The sequence below is a fragment of the Camellia sinensis genome, chromosome 9 (genome assembly GCF_055761805.1).
Source record: "Camellia sinensis isolate YWXY chromosome 9, ASM5576180v1, whole genome shotgun sequence".
NCBI lineage: Eukaryota > Viridiplantae > Streptophyta > Magnoliopsida > Ericales > Theaceae > Camellia > Camellia sinensis.
In genome coordinates, this window is record NC_138969.1 from 65967523 (window position 1) to 65991690 (window position 24168).

Here is a 24168-nt window from a genome sequence, read left to right on the forward strand (position 1 = left end):
AATTTAACCAACCAATATTCTTGTGCAACAATATTTCCGGACTTGTGGAGCCTGTAAGTACACTTTTTATCTTTGTTTCATTTTTTCAAGTCTGCAATGTTTTTCTGTGTTCAAATGTTTTTCTGTGTTCACTCACATTGTTCTCTGCCTCATACATTTAAGATTAAAACTCATATTCCTATCCTGACCAATCCCAGGTCGTCCCAGATGACTAGCACAGGGCACTGTACTCAATTCATGCCTTCAAGATCCTCTTCAAGGAAGGGGGTTGTGGAACATTTGTCCCTCTATTTTTCAACTTGATCAAGTCAGTGAGGCAGTATAGCCAACAATATGCTTCTAGGGAGGAGCAGTGTGCAGATCCTTTGCAAGCAGCACAAACTCCAGTGGATGAAATGATGAGACACGCGTAAGTGACTTTGGTTCCTATTAGTGAGTATTATTTGCCCTCTTGCTTTAGCTACTTACTCAGGAACTAGCATCACACCTCCCCCAAGAACTCAAGGTGGCCCAGAACATCTAATGGCATCACAAACCCATTATTGCCTCAATTCCCTTGGCCTAAAGGGCCATGGTCCTCCAAGAAGCTAGCTGTGGAGGGTACACCTTCACATAGCTGTTAGCAGGTTTGAGGTCTTGTTCGTTAACGGAATTATCCAAACAAATCACTCCAACTAAGAATAACCATATACCACTACCTATAGAATCAAGAGAGAGGTCTGAGAGAGCCTTCTTAAGAAAATTCTGACCCCTAGTAGTTGGCCTATAGACGAGCCTCAATTTGATTTCATTTACCAGAAAAGGCAAGTGATATAGCTGAAGATTATCTATTGTGGTTCCATAATTCCTGATTTTTATCTTTCATTTTGGCAGATATGTTGATCCAAACTATCCGACAATAATTTTTCTGCAGCAACCCACTCCAGAATCACAGCTGAGGCGCCGCACCTATCACTCCCAGCCCGCGGAACATTCAATATAGTTTTTTTATATGCTTTTTTAATTCCCAGGAAATATAGTTCCTGTTCTTAATACACCATGTTAATGCTATATATTGGATTGTATATCTTTTCTTTCAACTAGATGATATGCTTTAGGCAACTTTCAGTATTGTGAATTATGTGAGGCAAGACCTTTGTGCGCTGGATTATTAGAGTTTTGTGGTTAATAAAATAACATCCTCAAAAATATCGTTGTATAAATGATCTATAAAAAAATAGATTCGATTGTTGTGTGATATTATAGCCATCATTTTTTTTTTTGTTTTTTGTTTTTGTTTTCGATTTTTTGGTCCTCTTTTTATTTTTTTGGTTTTAAATTTTGGCTAGTGTGGCCAAATCAAATGGAGTAATGTTGGTTGGTCATATATAGGTATTTCATTTGGGAACATTTGATGTGCAATTTTTTGTCATTAATGAAAGAGTAATGTTAGAGATTTATAATTTAGATTTTTAAATTTATTCACAATGGTACAGGATTTTTAAATATTTTTTTAAACCAAATCATGTAATTTGGGGTCTTATATATTTAAATATAGTTTTCAAATGTAGCCATGGTAATAATTTTTTAATTAAATTTGATAATAGCATTACAAATTTGAGAAATTTTACTTCACATTTTGGTGGGGTTTGATAATTGCATATCAGCAATGTTAGGTATCATGAAAAATCTTTCATGAAAATAATCATGAAAGATTTATAACCTTTAAATTATACTTAAAATAAAACACCACACACTAATCAAGTAATTCAAAAAAACATAAATCTTTCGTCATCCTAACTTTTCTCATTGCCTATTTAGGTAGATTTTCATTTAATAACGCATTCCCATATTAACCACCTCTAAGTGGCAACCATGCAGCGTGGCACCTCACACGCTCCGTCATCACCACCAACAAACACCCCTTGTTCTTGATATCCACCGTTTCTTTGGTTTGTCGATCTTCGGGACGCGTTTGTTTCGATCATTTGTTCGGCGATGATGGCGACAACACCCTCGATTTTTACTATTCTCAACTGCGATTGCTGTCGGAGGCTGTTTGGATCCGAAGATAACCCTTTCAAGAAGGCGTTTCTGATGAAATTTCTTCGTGGTGTTATGGATGTGTATAGACGTGACGATGATGATGAAGATGGTATTAGGGTTACTTCGATTACCAGAATGGTGTTTCCTTCTGGGCTTCTTCAATCGACTGATCATCACCTTCTTTATCTTACGGAAAGGTACATCAATTTCTCCAAATTCAGAATTTCCCAAATTTTTTGGTGTCAATTTGGTGAAATTTTAAGTAGGAAAAATTAGTAAAGCATCCTTTCCAATTTTAGGTAGTAGTAGAGGTGCAATATTTTTTTTATTAGCTAAGGTCTTTTGATGAAATTTCTTTGTGAAATTAGAGAAATTTTTATGTGATCATTGTGTGTCGGGCCGAAATAATTTCTGTGTATTACCATGAAAATATTATATATATTTTATTTTATAAAATCTTAATTAAACTAAAAACCCCATTTAAATACTGAGTTAATGCCAACGGCACAAAAGTGTTACTGAAATTAAAGATTTGGTCTCTAATCTGAAATTTGTGGAAATACGGTTGAAACCCGTTTAATTTAGCTATTTTTTTCCTTAAAAGATCAGGTTGTCTAAATTTGTCTAAAGCTGTAATTTTGGAAAATTCTGAATTTGGATAATGACTTATAAAACTTTGAAAGGTATGGGAATTGGGGTGTGCCGATAGGCCCGGCTCGGGGTTAGGGTACATTGAGAAAAATACTTGCAAAAAATGAAGTTGATTAAAAATTTATAGTCCTTTCATGGAATTGCATTTGTATCTAAAAAAAAAATAATGGCTAATGTGATTTGAAGTATAAAACTGAATACAAATGCAACAGTGGTTATGGGTGTCTCCCACACAGGAGCTACCCCAATTTCGTAGTAATTTGTATGTGATGTATGTATTCATCTATTTGGTAGTTTCTCTGTCTGTGTTTCACAGATTTGGCGGCTATCTATCAAACTACAAGGCATGGAGTAAACAATTTTGCAACATAAAATTCATTTGATAACTTCTTTGAAAAAGTGTTGGGTGTAGTTTGAAGGATGATTAATATATTTGTTTGAGAGAAAACCAACAATTGAGAAAATTGAAAAAAATGGGAATTGTTTGGGATGTTAGAATGTTAGAGAATAATTTGGTAGCTGCTGAGAGGCAGTGGAAAGAGTGGGGTTTTCATCTTTTGGAGCAATTCTATAATTTTTGTTGCTCTGGTACAGATTTTTTACTTGTTCCTTATATGCATGTGTATGTTATATTTCCTGGTGTTTATTTTGTTACTTTGATGTGTATTTGTTTATGATGTGGTAGGGTGCTACCCAATAATATAATATTGTATACAATTCATTATGTGGAGTCCAATGAAACAATATTGCATATATAATTCATTATGTGGAGGGTTAAGGTAGTTGAAAGCTTGTTGGTTTTGGCTTTTGAAAATGAAAACAGATGGAAGAAATTTTTTTAATCTTTGTGTATAATAAGGAAAATTTGATTTTGATTATTTAGTGGAAATTTTGAAAAGATGCTAGAGTTTATTTTTTTATGTATTATTTATTTTTTATGTTTATGCAACAAGGTTGTAAGGGTTTTGGATGCTAGGTTAAGGGCCTTAAGGCTTGTTGGAAAGAAATCCAGTTAGCTATGTGATAGTAAGCTTAGACTGAAATATTAAGCAGGAATCAGGATGGGTGATTAAAACAGATAATTCTTTTCTAACATGTGGGAGAATAAGCCGTTAATGTTCTAAAGTCTTACAATCTCCTCGGTTTCATATCTAAGAGTAGGTTGCAAAAACAGCCTCAAGATAACCCCCCTCCCCCCCCACCCCCCAACCACCACAAAAAAAAGAAGAAGATTTTTTTAATATAAGAATTGGCCTTTTCTCTAAGTTCAAAGGATATTAAAGTCATATCACACCTATGACTTAGTGCTTATCAAATAGGGGTTTCTTATAATGTTACATGCCTTCTTCGATCTGTTGATCTTATTGCAACGTTTATACTACCATATGAATCTTGCAGATAATAATTCTTTTCCTGCATAATTTTTCTTCGGCGACTGATGATTCAGATAGACATTACATGTACTTTCCAACAGCCAACTTATGTTGTCCTTTTGTGTTCTAATTGCTCTCACTGATTTGGCTTATATTGTTTCTCTCTAAGTAAAATACATGGAATATGCCTTTAATTGGGTGGGGTACTTGCAGGAGTAGTGGAATAGTAAGCCACCATTACCTGGAGACAATTAAACAACTGTACTTTTAAGTTATAGATAAATTACTTTCTGTTTTTCCTTTTTCCTTTTGAAAAAAAAAAGGTTTAGAATTTTCTTTCACTCTATATTAGTTCTCAGACAACAAGGTGCCCTTAATTTTATTGAGAAATAATCTCCTTGCTAATTTATTCAGTAGATGTTTCTGGTTTAATTTGAGCAACTAGTGAAGGACTTGGACTATTTGCAAGAGAAAGCATAAAAATCTTAACAGTGCAAGAGAATTTCTTTGTTCATAATTCATGCAAGTTATGCTTCAATTTTATTGTTCATAGTGTAGTTCAACAGGGCTCAGAGAACTCTCCCTACCTCTTGGGAGAAATATTAAACATGAAGGATTTTCAAGGGCAATCCGCTACTGGAACAGGAGGGAGGAGATGTCAATTGGTCCAGTTTTATGCAATAATGACATTTTTTCGTATCATTGTAGCGACAGGCATAAACTGCAAGCAGCTAGAAGCCCTAGAATTGTTAGGCTTGGTCTTAACTCAACAATTGTCTCCTGAAATTGCCAACAGTCTAAGGGGACTGAAACTATTGAGATTAGAAATGGTTCATATTTCAAAAGTTAGTCTGAAGAATTTACTATCAAAATGTAAAAAACTTCAGAAAGTAGAGATCTGGCATTGTCTTACTTCAGAAGGTACGGAATCAAATTTCTTGGCATCATGTGAGATAAAGAAGAGAGAGATGAATGGTGTTACTAAAGGGTCCCTTAACAGAGACGCAGAACTGTATGACATGAAGAATCTACTGAATTTACTTTGGCAGTGAAGTAATTGACCGAGCTTATGAAGAATCAAACATGGTAAGTCACACAATGGGTTCAATATGTGAGAGTTGTCAGTTTTGAGAAGGCAAAAGTTAGAGGTATGAGTGGTATCTCATCCCCTTTTATATTAAATTATCACCATAATTATAGGAGTTCCCTAAGGCATAAAATAAGAATACTGAATATACATCTGAATAAATAGGAATTATTCTAACACATTCTAACACTTTCCCTCAAGCTGATGCAAAGATATTTCTTGTGCCCAGCTTGTTAAGAATGTCACGGAATAGTTTATTCCCTAATTCTTTGGTGAGAACATCAGCTAGTTGGTCCCCAGACCTCACGAATGGCGTACATATAGAGCCACTAGTGCGCTTTTCCTTGATAAAATGCCTATCAATCTCCACATACTTAGTCCTGTCATGCTGAACTGGATTGTGAGCTATATTGATAGCTGCCGTATTGTCACCGTATAGCAGCGTAGAATCTGTCTGATGAATCCCCAAATCCCTCAAAAGTAGTCTAATCCATAATAGCTCACACACACCCTGAGCCATAGCTCTGAATTCAACCTCTGCATTGGACCTTGCAACTATATTCTGTTTCTTGCTTCTCCAAGTAACTAGATTTCCTCCAATAAAGGTACAATAGCCAAAGGTTGACTTTTTATCAGTGATTGATCTGGCCCAATCAGTATTTGTTTATGCCTTCACACTAAGATGACCATGTTTAGAGAAATAGAGATTCTTTCCCGAAGAAGACTTCAAGTACCTCGGAATCCGCATAACTATTGCACGTGGAGCATGCATAAACTGACTAACCATATTCATTGCGATAGCAATGTTAAGACGCGAATGGGATAAGTAGATAAGCTTACCCACTAGCCGCTGATATCTCCCCCTGTCTACAAGTTCGCCTCCTTGATCCTCACTAAGTTTTAGTCCAGGCTCTAGTGGTGTATCTTAGGCTTTACTTCCAAGCATCCTAGTTTCTTTTAGAAAATCAATCACATACTCTCTTTGACATATGAAGATGCCATCTTTGGACCGAGCAACTTCAATATCGAGAAGGTACTTCAAGCTGCCTAAGTTTTTGATGTCAAACTCATTGGCCAAATACTCTTTTAACCAAGGAACCTCCTCAACATCATCCCTTGTGAGTACAATATCATCCACGTAAACAATAAGAGTTGTCGTCTTACCATATGAGAAGTGTTTCACGAATAAAGTATGATCAACTTGACTCTGTTTGAAACCATATCACAGCATGGCCTGAGTAAACCTCTCAAACCAAGCTCTAGGCGACTGTTTGAGTCCATAAAGTGACTTGCGTAGTCGGCTCACTTTTCCTTTGGATTTAAGCCTGGGAGAATGTCCATGTACACTTCATCTTCCAAATCTCCATGAAGGAAGGCATTCTTCACATCAAATTGATGGAGAGGCCAGTTGAGATTAGAGGCAAGGGAGAAAAGGACTCTGGCAGAGTTCATCTTAGCAACATGAACAAATATCTCCTGGTAGTCTACTCCATAAAGTCTGCTTAAAGCCCTTGATCACCAATCTTGCCTTGTGACATTCAATTGAACCATCGGTTTTGTGCTTCACTGTGTACACCCACTTATATCTAATAGGTCGTTTATCCTTACGTAACTCCGCCAATTCCCAAGTGCCATTTTTAGCTAGGGCTCTCATCTCCTCCATCATGGCATGCTTCCACTCAGGAGTAGAAAGAGCATCTTGAAAATTAGAAGTAAGACTCACAAAATAAACTTTAGACAGAAAAGCTTTATAGGAAGAAGACAGATTAGAGTATGAGACAAAATGAGAAATATGATGTTGAGTACAAGACCTAACCCCTTTTTTTTAGCAATGGGGACATCTAGATCAGAAAGAATAGATTTACCTGGAGTTTCATCAGAAGAAGAGGATTCTGGACACTCATCAGGAGGAGAAGATAGCAGTGGAGAATCTGGTTTCTTGTACCCAAGTAACTTGTTTTCTATCCTTATCCCTGACATAAACTTTTCTGTCTTTCACTGTGGATTCAGACTCAAAATCTTTCACTACGGAGTCAGACTCAACATTCTCAATAGTTGGATCACTATTAACATTCTCAACCTGCTCAATCACTGATGGTAGTGACACAGGAATTGCTTCCCGCCAAGGCTCCCCCTGAAGGAATGACTAGGACACCGAGGAGGACAGGAAGTAGGATTGAGACTCAAAGAAAGACTCATCCATAGAGACAAATCATTTTCGAGAGGGGGGATGATAACACTTGTAGCTTTTTTGTGTGGTGGAGTAACCAAGGAAAACACACCAAAGAGACCTAAGATCCAACTTACCACGGGTAGGAGAGTGGTTATGAACAAAGTACACACACCCAAAGGTTTTGGGAGGACTGAAGAAACCAGACAAGTGGGACCGTAACAAGACCTGAAGAGAAGTGTGTTTGTTGAGGACTTGGGTAGGCAAACAATTGATGAGGAAGGCTGTAGTGAGAACAGCTTCCCTCCAATATGATCTAGGAACACCATTTCAAAGGACAAACAACGTGCAATATCAAGAAGATGGCGGTTTTTACGCTCTGTAACACCATTCTGTTGAGGGATATTGGTACAAGAAGTTTGGTGAATAATACCATGAGTGGAAAAATAGCTGGCAAGGCCAGAGTCAATGTACTCCCTCCCCATTATTACAGCGTAGAATTTTGACAATTGCCTAAAACTGAGTGCAAATCATTTTATGAAAATTTTGAAACACCGAAAAAACCTCACGTGTCCTTCATAAGATACACCCAGGTGGTCCGAGAACAATCATCAATAAAGGTGACAAACCATCGGTAATCCTTTAAAAACACAAAACGAGAGGGACCCTCTCTACATTAGAATGAATCAACGAAAAAGGAATTACACTTTTATTAATAGAAAGAGCAAAAGAAGCTCTGTGTTGTTTTCCAAGTTGACATGACTCACAGTCAAACTCAGAAACATTATTTTTCAAAAAAACGGAAGGAAAAAGATACTTAAGTAACAAAAAAGATGGATGCCCAAGACGACGGTGCCACAGCCATAGGTCTTCCTTTGTAGATGGTAACTGAATGGATGAATGAGCTCGCTTGTTTGCTTGATCCAGGATATAGAGACCATTCTCGTTTCTACCACTGCCAATCATCTTCCTCGTGATAAGGTCCTGAAACAGACAATGATTAAGAAAAAAGGTTACACTACAAGTTAAGTCCCGAGTAATACGACTCAAAGATAAAAGATTAACACTAAAATCGGGAACATGTAGTACAGAAGACAAAGGAATGGAAGTAGTGGCATGAATTACATCTTTTCCTGACACAGAAGAAATGGTACCATCAGCAATTCGAACTTTATCCTGTCTTGAAGAAGGGGTATATGCTGAGAACAAATCAGAAGACCCAGACATATGGTCAGAAGCACCAGAATCGATAATCCAAGGCAACGTTTGATGAGATAGGAAAGCACTTGTAGAAAAAGCTAAGTTACCTAAATGAGCAAAGTTACCTGAAGATGAACCAGATGCTCGAAGGTCTAGCAAGTGGCGAAGAGCAACCTTCAACTCAGAAGTAGAAAACTCAGAGGTATCAGTAGATGAAACAACCGGAGCGGGGGACTGTGGCTCAACTGTATCAGAATGATGAGTTCGGGCATTGGCCCTCGGCCTCTAGACTGACCCAAGCGACCCCTCGAGACCCAGAACGATCTCCATGACCCCCAGATGGCGGCTCATGCAACTTCCAACAAATGTCACGGGCGTGGCGAGGGTGACAACAATAGTCACAGAAAAGAGTATCCTTCTTAGAAGGAGGACGGGAACCATGATCCCCATCTCAAGAGGGTGCAAAAACCAAGGCAGATCGATCAGAAGAGGCAAACGGAAGCATAGCAGAATGATGACTCTCCTCATTCTGCACATAAGCAAATGCTTCTTGGAGAGAAGGAAGCACATCCATACCAAGCACACGACTCCTAACAGGATCAAACTCCACATTCAGATCTTCCAAAAACTTGAAGACCCGCACTTGTTCAACAAATTTCCGATACCCAGTAGAATCAATGGGACAGACGAGCTTGTAGTCCTAAAGATGATCAAGTCTCTTTCACCCATTGCTAAGGAAAGTAAAATACTGGAGGATAGTCATCTCACCCTGGACGGATCTGTCAATGGAGCGTCATAACTCAAAAGTCTGTGAAAAATTACCTTTGCAGGAATACGTAGTGGCCACAGCCTCCCAAATATCCTGTGCTGTGTCCATCGACAAGTATCCCTCACCAATCTCCGGAACCATGGAATGTATCAACCAGCCCATGATAAGAGAATTGGTAATCTCCTACTGATCATAACCCGGATCTGTGGGACTGGGGGCCTGAACTCGCCTATCAACATATCCCAGCTTCCCTTTGCTCTTCAAAAATATAGTCAAACTCTACGACCACGCTAGATAATTCTGACCATTAAAAAGAGAGGTGATGATTTTCTGGCCAGGGTGGAGGGAATCAGTCATAGTAGTAGGCAAACCAGGACTCGTACCCTGAGGAGTAGGCTGTGAAGCAGTGGACTCACTAGTCAATTCTGCCATAAATACTCTACTAAGGAACCCTCACAACACACACTGGTGTAATCACAAACTCGGAAGGTGGGAGAACATACCAAACAGAACAAAAGGAATTTAAGAGAGCATTTTTTTTTTTTTTAGAAGAAGACAGAAAAGAAAAAAAACTGAGAGGAGAAAAAAAAAAATTTACATGAGTAGAGAAGCTCTAATGATCATCGAATAAGAACTTCAATGCAACCCAGACTAAGACCCAAGAGATAAACGACTCAGAGAGAAGAAAGAGTCCACTGAACCAAAGAGAAGTGAGAGGCAATTGAACCAGAGAGCTCCTAAGTGGCTATTGGCAGCCTGAGGAGGAAGGAAAACCCACTTGACTGAACCTCCAAGCTTGCCGACAGACTTGGGCTGGGAAAAGGGGAGCTCCGACGAGCCCTCGGGTGCTGGCAAAGCCCTCAGAGGCTGCGGCTAAGGCTGCTGAAGTCCTGGGAGGGTGCGACTAGGACTGTTGGGTCCCAGGAGGCTGTGATTAGTCCTAGCGAAACCCTAGGGAGATGGCGTCTGGTGTGTTGTGGACTGCAGCTGGGGTGGTGGTGCGGTGGTGGTGTGAAGGTGGCTGTAGGGTTGTGGTTTCTAGGATTTTAGAGAGGCTCTGATACCATGTTAGTTTTGAGAAGGAAAAAGTTAGTATGAGTGGTATCTCATCCCCTTTTATATTAAATTATCACCATAATTACAAGAATGCCCTAAGGCATAACATAAGAATACTGAGGGTCCGTTTGGCAAGAGAGTTCTGGGCTAATTTAGCCACTACACGATAGAATTGGCTAAATTAGCCACAAACCGACAAAAACACATTCAGGGGTGTAACTTACATACAAGGAGGGGTGAAATTACCAAATTACCCCTGGGTCGATGTTCACACCATCACACCCTCGAACACATTCGCACCAGTTAGGTCATCCACTTTAGAGCTGAAGCAAACAAGGCGATCCAAACGGCGCTTGAGGGGAAAAAGAACGACGATACTTCTGACATTGGTGCGCCACCGGAGTTCATATCTGCGGCGACCCTGCAACTCAGGCTCTCAAAAATCTGGAATTTGAAGGTAATGGTTGCTTTCCCTTTTTTTTTTTCTTTTTTTTTTTGGGGGGGGGGGGGGGGCGGGGTTTGTTTGCGTAATGCCCTATCCTTCAACCCAATCTGCTCGGTTGATCTTTGGAACCATTTGTTATTGCTGCTTAAAAAAATTTCCTCCACTTATTTGGGTTACATTTTTTTCATTTCGGTTTGCATAATTTTTTAGCCATCGTTATATCTGTGGCACTCACTGCAAAACCTCACTCCGATTTTGAATCTGTGATGGAAACTAGACGTCACGGCCGATTAGTGGTTGAAAACACATTTTTCTTAACGATTATTGGAGGTGCTCTTCACATTACAATGTCTGAATCTACCACCCTATGATTTCTCTGCAAAACACATTTTTTGTTTTTTTTCCTGCCAATTTTTTGTGAAATCTAGAATTTCTACATCCTGATTTGTCACCCAATCTAAAATCAAAATTATTTTCTTCATAAATCTCACTGTTGTGCCTCACCTGAAATCTGAATGCTGAAATTAGATTTTTCTCAAATAGGAAACATGCATTTCATATGTTTTCTCATTTTTTTCCCATTTTTCAAAAATAAAAACAAATTAATGTATACAAATAATAAAAAATGACAATTTTGAAAATTTACAACAAAGACCCACAAAAATACGGCTCGTCCAAAAAAGTAAAAAAATAAAAACATGAAAACAGAAATTAGTATTTGCCACGTAATTTATAACTATCCTATGAAACACATGAAAACCCATTTTGGAAAATAAAAGAAAATTAATGTATAGAAATACAAAAAATTGATAAAAACGTAAATTTGAAAAATAGAACCACAAAAATATGCCTCATCGAAAAAAATAAAAAATAAAAACATAAAACCCGAAATTAGCATTTGCCACGTAATTTACAAATAGATAAAACACATGAAAACTCATTTTTGACAAATAAAAACAAATTAATATATAGAAATAAAAAAAAATGACAAAACCGTAAATTTAAAAAAAAGAACCACAAAAATACGCCTCATCCAAAAAAATAAAAATTAAAAACATAAAAACAGAAATTAGCATTTGCCACGTAATTTACAAATAAATAAAACACATGAAAACCCATTTTTGAAAAATAAAAACAAATTATTGTATACCAATAAAAATAAATAAGGAATAAACGTAAATTAAAGAAAAAGAACAAAGTAATGTATAGAAAAAGAAAAATGACAAAAACATAAATTAAAAAAAAAAAAAAAAAACCATAAAGATACCCCTAATCCCAAAACAGCTCATTAAAAAAATAAATAAATAAATAAATAAAATTTCCAATGACGCTGACGTGGAGCAGAGAAGTGAAGGAGTTGACATTCTTAAAATCACTTCAAGGGCATTTTGGTCATTTACCATGAACACACCTCACCAAAAAGCCAAAAAAGCCAAAAAGCCTTTCCCAAACCAGGCTTTTTAGCCCCAGGCTAAAATGGCCAAAAAAAAAGCCAAAAAGTCAACCCACTTCCCAAACGGAGGCTGAATATACATCAGAATAAATAGGAAATATTCTAACACATTCTAACAAGAGTTATAATATTTATAGGATTCTTGTTTTAGAACTTATTTTGTGCTTGTATCAGGGTTTATATTGTTTTTTGTGAACACAGTTTTATTTTTTATTGTCTGCCAAGTAAAAACCTTCCCATTTTGTCTTCTCTCCGTCGAATCAAGTTGTCGCTGCAAAAAAAAAAAAAAAAAAAAAAAAAAAAAAAAAAAAAAAGCACTTATTTTTGGTTTCGCTTGCACATTTTTAGAAAAGTTCTTTATTTGCTTTCAATTTCTATTTGGTTGGAACATTTCATTGAGGGCAGTGGTCGAGTCTGGTGATAATTACTCCTGTGGCTTGTTTACATGTTTCCTTGGAACCAAGAATGCTGTCTTTTGTAAAGAAAGGACCATCTTCATTTCATTATAATTTTATTGACTAGTTACTAGACAAAACTATGGATTTAAATCTAGAGTTTTGAAATTTACATCAGTAGTTGCAACATACGTTGACCTCATTTTTGCCATGCCAATGCATCTCCATGTGCTTTCTAACTTCATCCATCTCCCAACATACTGTTTTAATGCTTCAGGCTTCAAAAAGGATACAAGTGATCCCCTTATTCGCTTGTGATCTTTGCCACTCAACTCCAGTATATTTTTCTCACCACAGACTCTCCTCATCGATGCTGGTTGCTGGTTGGAAAATGTCTTGCTGTCACACGTGTATATAAATATGTTTGCAGCCTGCCCATGGAGAAAAACCGTAGGAGTTCCAAAGAGGCTGAGTTTGGAAATGGGACCATACTTTCTTATTCTTTCATGGAACCATGCCTCACCCTTGTTCGCTCGCATGGCATGTAGAAGGCTGAGGCTATGGCCTATGATGGGTAATCCCATGGAACCTGGTGGGAGCTTGTTGGAAGTTTCCTTGGTTAGGAAGAGGAAGACAGGAATAAGTAAAAGTAGCAAACTCAGGTAGTTAACAAATTCCATGGCTGAGGGAAAGAGAGAGAGTGGTATATTGGTTTTGAAACTTTAAGATGGTGGAAGACTATACTCACATGGACGATTTTGAGGTGATAAGGACAACCCTTCTTTTACCTAAACAAATGAGAGAGATTGGCCCTTGTTTGCTTTGTCAATTTCTTTTTGTAGAGAGAGAGAGAGAGAGAGGGAGATTGGCCCTTGTTGTCTTTGTAGTTACAATCTTGCTTTGTCATTTTCTTTTTGTAGATACTTGTTGTCTTTGTAGTTATAATCTTGCTTGTCATTTTCTTTTTGTTTTCTTTAGTTGATGATGTTGACATGAATAGATGTTGTCAATATTTGTTGGGCATATAAGCTGTATAATGGAGTTGCTTGGACATTTCCATGGTGATTAAAGCAGTGCCTTCTGAAAAGGACCTGCAATGTTTTCCGTAGTTAATGATGTTGATACGAATAGATGTTGTTGTCAATATTCGCTGGACATATAAACTACAAAGGAATTGCTTGGACGTTTCCATAGTGACTACAACACTTCCTTCCAAAAGGGGCTCTATTTCCAATGAGCAACAACAAAGGTCCAAACTTAATTATAAAACTATTTGTACTCTAAAATTTGTTATGTTCATTAAAACAAGAGCCATAATTCTAGTGTTCAAAAATGCGATTAATCACATTAAAGGAGGAGGAGGAAGAAGAAGAAGAAGAAATGGAAAAGCATGGGTGGCAAATGACAATAATGACACATTATCTTCTTATTGTGCGATGTGACGACAATTATTGTCACCTGAACCTTTTTCCCTTGCATCATCTCCGCATTTCACATCATCACTTTTTCACCTCACTGCTTTCTCTCTCTCACCCTTTTTTACACCGATGATTTTGATAATATAGGAATTGATGATAAAATGACGTTCGTCTTGCTCTTGAAAATTTTTAACTAAAAAAATAAGTTTTTCAAATTTTTTTTGGGGTGCTTAATACGTCCTTAAGCAATTGAAGCTTCTTTCTGGTTTTTGTTTTTTGAGTCTTCGAAATTTAGTAAGGCTTGTTTAGGTCATAGGATGAGAAATAGGCTTTTTTCCCTTGAAAATGTGAAGTCCTTGGGACATTTTGTCAAGAAAAAAAAATGTGAGCATTAAGATTTTTACGTGGCCGTTTTATAATTCAATTCTCCATTCACTAACGGTGAGTGATTATAGGTGGGTTTTCATTCTATTCCGTTTTTCCAAAGTAGAAACTTCATCTGGGTTTTGAAGTTTTAAAAAACCTTTCTTAGTTGTGGTCTGAGTAGTAGGGTGAAAGACAAATGATGAGGGGGAGAGAGAAAAACTGTTGAAAAGCCGAGATGATGAAGAGAGACAAGTGGAGAGAGCCAGAGAGTAAAAGGTGTATGATGGTTGAGCTAAGCCCTAGAGGAGTAACCAATCAGAGAAAAGGGTCTTAATTTATATTGAACAGATGCACCACATACAATACAAGTTAAAACAAAAAGTATCATGGTATGTCATCCTTTTCTAAAATGGAACTTTCATGCTAGAGCAAGAACTAGCATGAAAATCAATCTAGACCTAAAACAAACTTGAGGGCTCTTGCTACTGACAGGAATGAACCTACTTCTCAAGACCAGGTATGCAGCTTGTTGGTTGCATTGAGTATGTCGTGGTTAGTTAGGCTTAGTTTACTTTGTAATGAATGCAAACAAAAATAGGCGGCATTTATGCTAACAAGGGGAGCTGAAGATTTCCTTGCTACTTCAGTACTAAGACAATAGTTGTTGTACTATTAAACAAAAATAGTTGTACTATTATTGTTAAAAACCACATACTCTCCACCTACTTCACCCACTTAAACCTACTCCACTAAACCTAACCCACTACACCACTACCACCTCACCTACTCCACTAAACCTAACCCACTACACCACTACCACCTCCACTTCACCTACTCCTTACCTACTACACACTCACCCTCTTCTATATATAGGAATCATGAATCATTGTAATAGAAATCAATAAACATCAATCAATAATACATAAATTTTTACATGGTATCAGAGCAAGGTTAAGACCTTAGTATTTCTCGCTTCACCGGCGGGCGGCAACCTCGCCTTGGCCGCCCGCCAGACCTCAACCTATTCCGCTTATTTTCTACACATACCTTGACTTCTTCAACATTTTCTTACACCCCTCCTCCGCTATGTCGGCGGCGGCACCCGCATCATCGTCTAGCCTCTATCGCCGTTCACCTCGCCTCTCACATATCCGTGGTTGTACTCTTACTCGTCGTCGTCGTTGGCGTTTCTGGCGCTGCTTTTCTGCTCGTCACTGCTGTTTTTTTCCCGATTTACTCTCTCTCTCTTAGCCATGGATTTGGGTGTGGGGTGTAGAGCTGTGGCTCTGTTGTTGGTAGCCATGTTTGCTGGCTTGAAGGTTTCAATGGCAGCAGTGTACAAGGTTGGGGACTCCGCTGGTTGAACCATCATTGGGAATATTGATTACAAGGCCTGGGCTGCTTCCAAGACGTTTCATGTTGGAGATGTCATCATTTTCGAATACAATTTTCAATGTCACGTGTTGCAAGTGCCCCACAAAGAATACCAAGCCTGCAGAAGTGTAAGACAGTAACATGCATCTTCACATACAGCTTGGGTAATGTGTAACTGTCAAAAGCACAAGCTTCTTGGACATCCCTCTCTCTCTCTCTCTCCATGGACCCAACATCATCATCATGCACCCACTCTATCGCCCTCTCTCATCTTTTCCCACTTTCAAACCCACTTTAATCATATCTCTCATTTCTCTTAATTTATTTCATCCACGTTCTTTCACCCTTTTCTTTTATTTTAATATATATATATATATATATATATATTTTTTTATTATAATATATTTTCCCTATCCCTTGTTAGTAAGCATCACCCGTTTTCCATTCTCTTATTATTATTTATTTTATATTCCACCAAAAAAAAAAAAAAAAAAAAAAAAAAAAAAAAAAATCACACTGCTGTTTTTCTTATCACCCATCCACAAATATTTTTCTCTATTTTCTTTATCCATTATTTTCTTTTATTTTATTTTTCTTATTAAACAAAACAACACCACAAAATAACACCAACAACATTCCACAACCTTGTCATTTTATTCATATCAGGGGATCAACCCCGATCACACTTTTACATCCAAAAAAAAAAAAAAAAAAAAAAAAACCCACACAAACAAAAACAAAACTACCACACCCACAGTGGGATTTTTCTTCTCTACTCAGCCGCCGGTCTTTTCTTCTTGCCTCCGTCCTGGGTGGTCCTTGCCGGTGTTGCCTCCGTGCTTCCTAGACCACCAAGCAAGTTGCCTCCTCCCTGCTCCTCCACTACAGCATATGGTGGACCTCCAAATCGGAACATCACGGTGGCCTTCCGCTTCAGCTCCTTGTTTTCTGTCTTTAGCACACTTATCTCTGCTTGCGCATCCTTATACATGCGTTGGAGCAGAGCCAGCTGGGAGTTTAACTGTTGCACCTCATTTGTCCTGCTCTGCAGCCGGTGCGACAGGTTTGTGACCGCAGTCATGGTTTCCACACATGACTTCAGAGTATACTGATTGGCCTCAATATCAGTTTGCACCGCCATTTTTTGCTCCACCGACCGCATCGGAAAGTTCAACGGAGCAAAACTAGAGGTGTTTGGTTGAGGTTCACTGGCCACCGCACCAGTTATTTCTCTTGTGGACTCGTTCAATTCTGGAAAGAGCGTGAGCAGACCACGGGAAGAGGAGGCCATGTTCTGGGTAGCTGGACGGGAAGAAGAGGCCATGTTGCTGAGTGTTTCAGAGATGGGTTGGTTACAGAGTATTACAGAGTTTCTCTCTCAGTAAAGGAAGAGTTTTTTTCAGAGGATTTTCAGAAGTTTTTTGTCTGCCTCAGCCTCAGCATCAACCTTGGTTAAATAGACGGGGCAGCCACGCGTATCGCGCGCCACTTGACGCCAGACGACAAACGGGCGCGCCAGCCAAGGCACTCACGTGCCTCGCCATCATGTCCGGCACATCTTTTTATGACTTGGGCTCGCCTTTTGATGGCACGTCTTTTTATGGATTGGGCACGCATTTTGATGGCACGTCTTTTTATGGATTGGGCACGCCTTTTGAAAGATTGGGCACACCTTTTGAGGGTGCGACTTTTTAGGGGTCCGACAAGACTCTGTAAACTGTCCCGACATTGATTCCGGTTAGCTCCTTCAAGGGTCTGACAAGACTCTGTAAACTGTCCCGACATTGATTCCGGTTAGCTCCTTCAAGGGTCCGACAAGACTCAGTAAACTGTCCCGACATTGATTCCGGTTCGCTCCTTCAAAGGGTCCGACAAGACTCTGTAAACTGTCCCGACATTGATTCCGGTTAGTTTCTACAAGGGTCCAGCAAGACTCCGTAAACTGTCACAACAGTGTCTGTTACAACGGTCCGACATGACCCTGTAAACTGTCTTCTACATCGGTCCGACATGACCCCATAAACTGTCTTCTACATCAGTCTGACACGACCACACAGTGTCTGCTACAACGGTCCGACATGACCCCATAAACTGTCTTCTACATCGGTCTGACACCGCCATCCAGTGTCCTCTACACCGTTATGACACCACCATACAGTGTCCTCTACATGGTTATGACACCCCCATACAATGTCCTCTACAACGTTATGACACCACCATCCAGTGTCTTCACCAATGGTCTGACACGACCATACAGTGTCTCTTATCCTCTTTTATTTTTATGTATTTTCTTGTTTTGTTACTCTCTTCAAACTCAAGTTGGTTAGTTCCTATCCTCCTTGAGTTTGCGGGGGGCTGTTAAAAACCACCTACTCTCCACCTACTCCACCCACTTAAACCTACTCCACTAAACCTAACCCACTACACCACTACCACCTCACCTACTCCACTAAACCTAACCCACTACACCACTACCACCTCCACTTCACCTACTCCTTACCTACTACACACTCACCCTCTTCTATATATAGGAATCATGAATCATTGTAATAGAAATCAATAAACATCAATCAATAATACATAAATTTTTACAATTATGATTAAGTAGTTGTACAATAGAATACCATTGGCCTTGACCTTAGCTAAGTTCTCGAAGTTGAACAGCCCGTCCTTTATAGAATTTGAACACCATCCCATTTCAACCAAAAATACAACCCTGTCTGGATTAAATATATGAAATTTCATCTAAGACCTCATTACATAAAAGTTGATTTTATTGTTTATATATTACAGAGGCAAAATTGCCTTTTGCTACACATTCTCATGGTACAAATTCATCCCATGGTATTCCTAATTCATGCATTTTTGGGTATTTATTGTTTAATGGGATTGTTTATCCATGCCTTTTTTTTCCTTTTTGTTTTTTTATTGGGTGTGCAACTAAACACGAACTATGTGAAACTTATCAAATTACCAATCCAATCCCAACTCCTACCAGGGTTATCAAATAAGACCTTAATGTTGGTAGATCCCAAGTATGTCTTTGCATTGCAAATAGTAATATTGTTCAAGAGGGATTCTCTGTTGTGATTGGTTCAGGGGTCTACATCAAGTTTTGTTTTGGCATGGTTTATGGGTCAGTGATAAATCTTTGAAAGATGAGTTTCCTAGACTATTCTTGATTTTGTCTCAGAAATAATGATGTTCTTTTGTTCGATGGAAGCTTGAACAAGTGGTGTTTGCAATTCAGGAGGAGTTTATTTGTTTGGGAGAATGTCCTTTTGGATAATTTAATGAATACTTAATTCGCTTTGCTTCACTCTTGATATGGAGGATAAGCTGTAATAGAAGTGGGATAAAAATAATGGAACCTATTCGATTAGATCTTTTTATATTGTCTGTGAAAATTTATCTTGTGGTTTTGAGGTTTCTCCTCTCAAGTCGCATCTCTTTTCTAGAATAATCTTCGCCCATTCAAAGTCAAAATATTTTGTTGGCAAGCTATTCTAGGTAAAGTAGCCTCTCAAGAAATTTTTAGCTAATAGGGGTAATCCTAAATGAGTTTTAAGTGCTTTGTCCAATGTGTTTGAGATTTGTCAAATCTGTATACCATCTCTTCATTCACTGTCAGTTCACTTGGGAACGCTGGTCATGTTGTTTAAACCAGTGCGGGTGGTGTTTGTTCGGTTTTCCCTGCCTCTCTCTTTGATATTTTTATGCGGTGGTTTGATCCTCCTTTTCGGAACCTTGAGAAACGATTTTGGGTGACCCTCTTCTACATGGTTATCTGGTTCGCTCAAAATGCTACTGTCTTTAACCACTCAGAATAGCATGTTCATGATGTGATTCACCTATTAAACTTGTGTTTCGCTCTTTGGGCTAAAGCTTGTTTTGTTATTGTTAACTACCCAGTGTCTGGTATTATCAGCTACTTGACAGGATCACGAAACTCAAACTGAAGCTTCTTTCAAAGCTGCCTTGACAAACATTGAATTGATAAGATGGTTGAGGTGCGAAGGGGGCTTGGCTCTTTTTTATTGTTCTTCTTGTTGCTACTGATATGTTCTTTGATGTTGCTGGTGGTGTAGGGTTGCTGTTTTGCTGTCTAGGGAGGTCTTTCTTTCATGAAGAATATTTTTATTGCTATGGGAAGCCTTAAGTTAGAACTAATAAGGCTGTGTTGTCGCTTTTAAGGCTGAGGGTTGTTCTTGACACTACAAGAAAAAGTACATTGCACGGCGTTTATAATATAGCATTTTTGAAACGTCTTTGTTGATTAGTCGAGCACAACGTTTTGTAAACATTGTCTTACATCTAGGTCAGACAACGTCATTTAGCTATGTAGTGATCACGCCGGTTCATATTAAAACCTTCTCGCCGTTGGAGACCTTTCAAAACCATCTCACTCCAGACTCTGAAACTCAGATTCCCTTTTCAGAACTCTCTCTCTCTCTCTCTCTCTCTCTCTCTCTCTCTCTCTCTCTCTCTCTCTCCACTTCAGATTCATCAAATTGTACAACCACCATGTTCAGAAACTCTCAGTTTCCTCGATATCGAGTTTGAACAGAAGATATTGTGAAGGCTCTTGAGGTTGAAAGCCCTCGGCCACTCTTGGTTGAATGATCTATGTTTCTCTCTCTCTCTCTCTCTCTCTCTCTCTCAGATCCATGATGGTTGTCGATGATTTGAAGGTTGATTCGTGCAGATTTGAAGGTTGATTGTCCAGATTTGTGATTCTCTCTTTCGATTTTGTGAGTATTTAATTCGTTTATTTATCTCTTTTTTTTTTTAAGATTGTATACATCCGAGAACACAGATCTGAGATCAACCCCTGTCAAAACTGTCTTTCAATCAATTGATCGATCGATTGTTTTCGTTCAGAACTATATTGATTAATCTTTTGATTGATTTTTGAGTCTCACTCTCTTTTTGCTTATAAATTTCTGCTTCTCTCTTTCAGATTTAGATTTGTTCTGCTTGCATTTCGGCACTACACTTTGGCATAAAGGTACTGAGCATCATTCTCTCTCTCTCCTTAAACTTGCTCTCTATGTTCAAGGCATATCCAGAGTAAGGCTTTTTTAAGTATTGGTGTTTTTGATAGTGTATGTAAAATGTTTTTGATTTTGTTTTTCAAATTTTTGGTTTGGTTGTGAATTTGTCACTAATTGTTATATTGATTCCATGTTTCTTTATGCAGTAAATGTTGCTGCAATTTTTATGAAGTAAATTCATTGAAGATATTTGTTTGATTTTTTTTATGTGGATCGTTGGAAACAGTGAATAGAAGCTCAACGATGAAGAGATGTAGATCTGCCCTCTCTTCGATCAGATCTGCTTTCTCTCTCTCTCTCTGATTTGCTAATATGGTAATATTAGATCTGATCTGTCTCTCTCTAGTCTATTATTTTGCCTTGTTTAGGAATCTCATTCTGGCATTTGCTTGCTTTCTGACTCTGCTAATAATCGTTTCAGTGTAGTTCCCATTTAAATTGATAAACTACTATTTTTCATTGCTTGCAATTGCTTGGAAAGAAAAAATGTAATTTATACAATAGCAACCAACTATATGTAGATGATCTGGCTTTTTATTTTGTGAAGCTACAAGAGATTATCTTATAAAGTTCATTCTGCATCTTAAAGTGTTTAGTGGTTTCTAACATTGTTCATTCAACTCTTGGTTTATTTTTTATTTTTTGTTGAGTTACCTAGATCATGGTCCATCAAAAAAAGGGGAAAAGACACCCTTTGGTGGCCTGAAGTTTATTCTATTTAATCTTGTTATTTCTGCAGTCCATATAATATGCTTTATGCTTGTCACTAGTATATTTTGATACAATTCATGCTTGGGAGTTTATATCGTGTTTCAGTTCAGAATTCAAATGTTATTTTGGATTTGTGGTTCATATCAAAATTTGATTTTGGTGAGATGGTTAACAAAATATCAAATTTCAGAAAGTATATTCGTTGAAATTTTTGAAAATGGGAAGTATGAAGATTGCCAATCAAATAAAAAAAGGGTCATATGTTTGAGGTGTATTTATTCTGGACAGCTATATTCTTGACAGTATTCATGATTGTTGGATATACAATATTTGATTTTTTTTATTGGATATAAGGTAGAGCAATGATATTCACACTCCACTTGTGAGAGGCCAAAAGACAAAAAATAGAGTGAAAAGTTTAAAAGAGAATGGGAATATCATTTCTGTTAATGCTTTACTGAACAGGATGAACATGGTTGGTTTTTATTGTATTGCATACTCACTCATACTTTGTTCCAATGTCTATTTTTCTTTCAGCTTGAGATCCTCTGTAATTTGGCGATTTGGAGAAGAAAAAAATGTTGTAAGAATCTTATCAAGTTACTCTCTTGGTTATTAATATCATAGCAAAAAAGAACAAGAGGCTGATTTCTTCGCTGTTTATTCTCTCTGCAGCAGTGTGACTGTTAGGTAAATAACCAAACATGTGGTTGGACTTGGCCTTGGGGAGGTAATAGTGACTGCAGTGTGACTGATTTCTTTTTCTTTTTTAAATTCATCTATAGTGGCCTCAAGTTGCTTGGGCATTAATCTTTGTTTAAGGGATACCTTTAATGTTTGGGATTTCTTATTTTATAAGTAGAGAGATTATTGCTTGTTGAGACAAAGCCTTATAGGTTAAAAGGACTAATAAATGTGAATGTTTGATTAACTGATGTTTGGGATTTCTTATTGCATATGAAAGATTTGTCATTGTCAACCAAAAAAGGGTTGTCCATTTCCAATTGGGAAGAACAACAAAATGTCATAACAGTTGTCGATCTCCTCTTTCTCGATCTTTCTCTAGATTTTCTCTTTCTAAAAGTTTTTTTTTCATTGTCCACCACAAAAAAGGGTTGCTTTCTTTCTTTTTCTTTCATGCGTCTCCCAAATCTCCAAAAAAACCCACAAATCCCTGAGACGCCCAGGTTCAACTTCTCAACAAGTTTTCTAATTCTGGGTAAACCTCAAATGAATCCCTTTTTAGCATTAATAACATTAGTCATATACATCTGCTAATATTTAATTTTTGTTAGACTGCTTGCTTCAATTTGTGATGGTTTATTTTATTTATTTATTTATTTTTTTTTTTTTGGGGGGGGGGGGGGGGGTAATTATTGTTCTAATGATTAAATTCTGCAAATTGGGTTGGGATTCTGCTATGGATTTGGCTTTGATTTTGAAAGTTTTTTGATCTTTATGATTATAAGGGCTTTATCTGTAAACCCTCAAGAGGGTTTAAGTGTAATTGTTGGTTTTGGGCATTTTATGGGTCTTGAATTCCAATTTAAATATCATGGGACGTGTATGTTTTCTTGTTAAAACCTAATTGCTGTCAAGTAGTTACTTTTTCATTGAATTCAATCAAAAGTTGTAACAAGTTGAATTGTTCAGATGGTTATTTACCATTAACAGAGAAGTGATAGTCTTGTGAGTGAGAAGACTTTTTCTTTTTTACTTTCTTTGTGTGGGATTATTTTTGTTTATGAAAACTTTATACATATAGACAATGGGGGACAAGGAATCAGCATCACAATTTATCAATTTCTTTACTGCTTCTAAATTGTGCCAGCATTTAATTATTATTATTGATGGGGAAAGTTGTTAGCAACATAAGGGTAGTCATTGCAGATTTATTAGTAGTTTAGTCTGTGCGAGTGTTTTTTTGTGTGTAGTTAATTGTGCTGGTTTTAATAAAGTGATATATAGAAATTGCTAACAAGTATATAATTTCATCTCGGTATAAAGCAATTGGGATAATTAGCTATTAGTGACTGATAACAGGTTTTGTTGATTGGGTGTGCTCGTTTATTGTTGTGGAAGTTGAAAATTTTCCCTCAATTATTGTTTTTCCAAACTATGGTAACAAGTTTTGTTGAGCGGGTGTGCTCATTTTCATTTTATTTTGGAACAGGGTGTTATGAAGATAATTAGTATCAACAAACTGACTTCTGTTGGTTGCAAAGTAAAGATTTGGATTGTAGATTGGTTTGCACAGTTGAACAACAAAATGGGGGGTGATTTGAAGAAAATTCAAACTGTTGGACAATACATGATTGAGATTTGTAAAGTTGTAGGGTTAAATCTCCAAGGAGATAGCGGAATTTTATGGTCTTCAGTTTGGCATTATAATTCAAATTTGAGCCAATTTGTGTTCTTTTATATAAATTCTCAATTAATTCTCAATTAATTAGGCCATGTGTTCTTAAAAATAAAAAAGGGGGTGGGGGGCATTTTTTTAAAAAAACACCACTAAATGTCATCAAGAAAGGTAGTGTCTTTTGGCAAACTGATGTCATATACGTTAATTGTGACGGAAAAGTAAGTAGGTGTCAAAGACTGTGACGTTTTTGAAATGCTAT

The 24168-nt window shown here is 37.6% G+C and overlaps 1 protein-coding gene and 2 long non-coding RNA genes across 6 annotated transcripts in view; 2 read left to right on the forward strand and 1 right to left on the reverse strand.

Moving 5' to 3' along the window:
• Positions 1-203: 203 nt before the first annotated feature.
• LOC145799110 (uncharacterized) lies at positions 204-1188 on the forward strand. Its single transcript, XR_014341120.1, has 2 exons — positions 204-409; positions 874-1188. It is a non-coding gene; the product is annotated as an uncharacterized LOC145799110 (long non-coding RNA).
• Positions 1189-1682: 494 nt separating this feature from the next.
• On the forward strand, positions 1683-23992 carry LOC114320583 (uncharacterized). Of its 4 annotated transcripts, none has more exons than XR_014339908.1 (7): positions 1684-2222; positions 4608-20533; positions 20743-20790; positions 21063-21151; positions 22085-22130; positions 22223-22277; positions 23721-23992. It is a non-coding gene; the product is annotated as an uncharacterized LOC114320583 (long non-coding RNA). The 4 variants fall into 4 exon arrangements; XR_014339906.1 differs by having other exon boundaries at positions 1685-2222; positions 20983-21151; XR_014339907.1 differs by lacking the exon at positions 23721-23992 and having other exon boundaries at positions 1683-2222; positions 22223-22478.
• The window catches only part of LOC114318589 (disease resistance protein At4g27190-like), a 157598-nt gene continuing 149702 nt past the window's right edge, over positions 16273-24168 (reverse strand). The window contains exon 10 of the transcript XR_014339902.1: positions 16273-17412. The gene's annotated coding sequence lies outside the window, so the exon portion shown is untranslated. The remainder of the gene's footprint in view (positions 17413-24168) is intronic.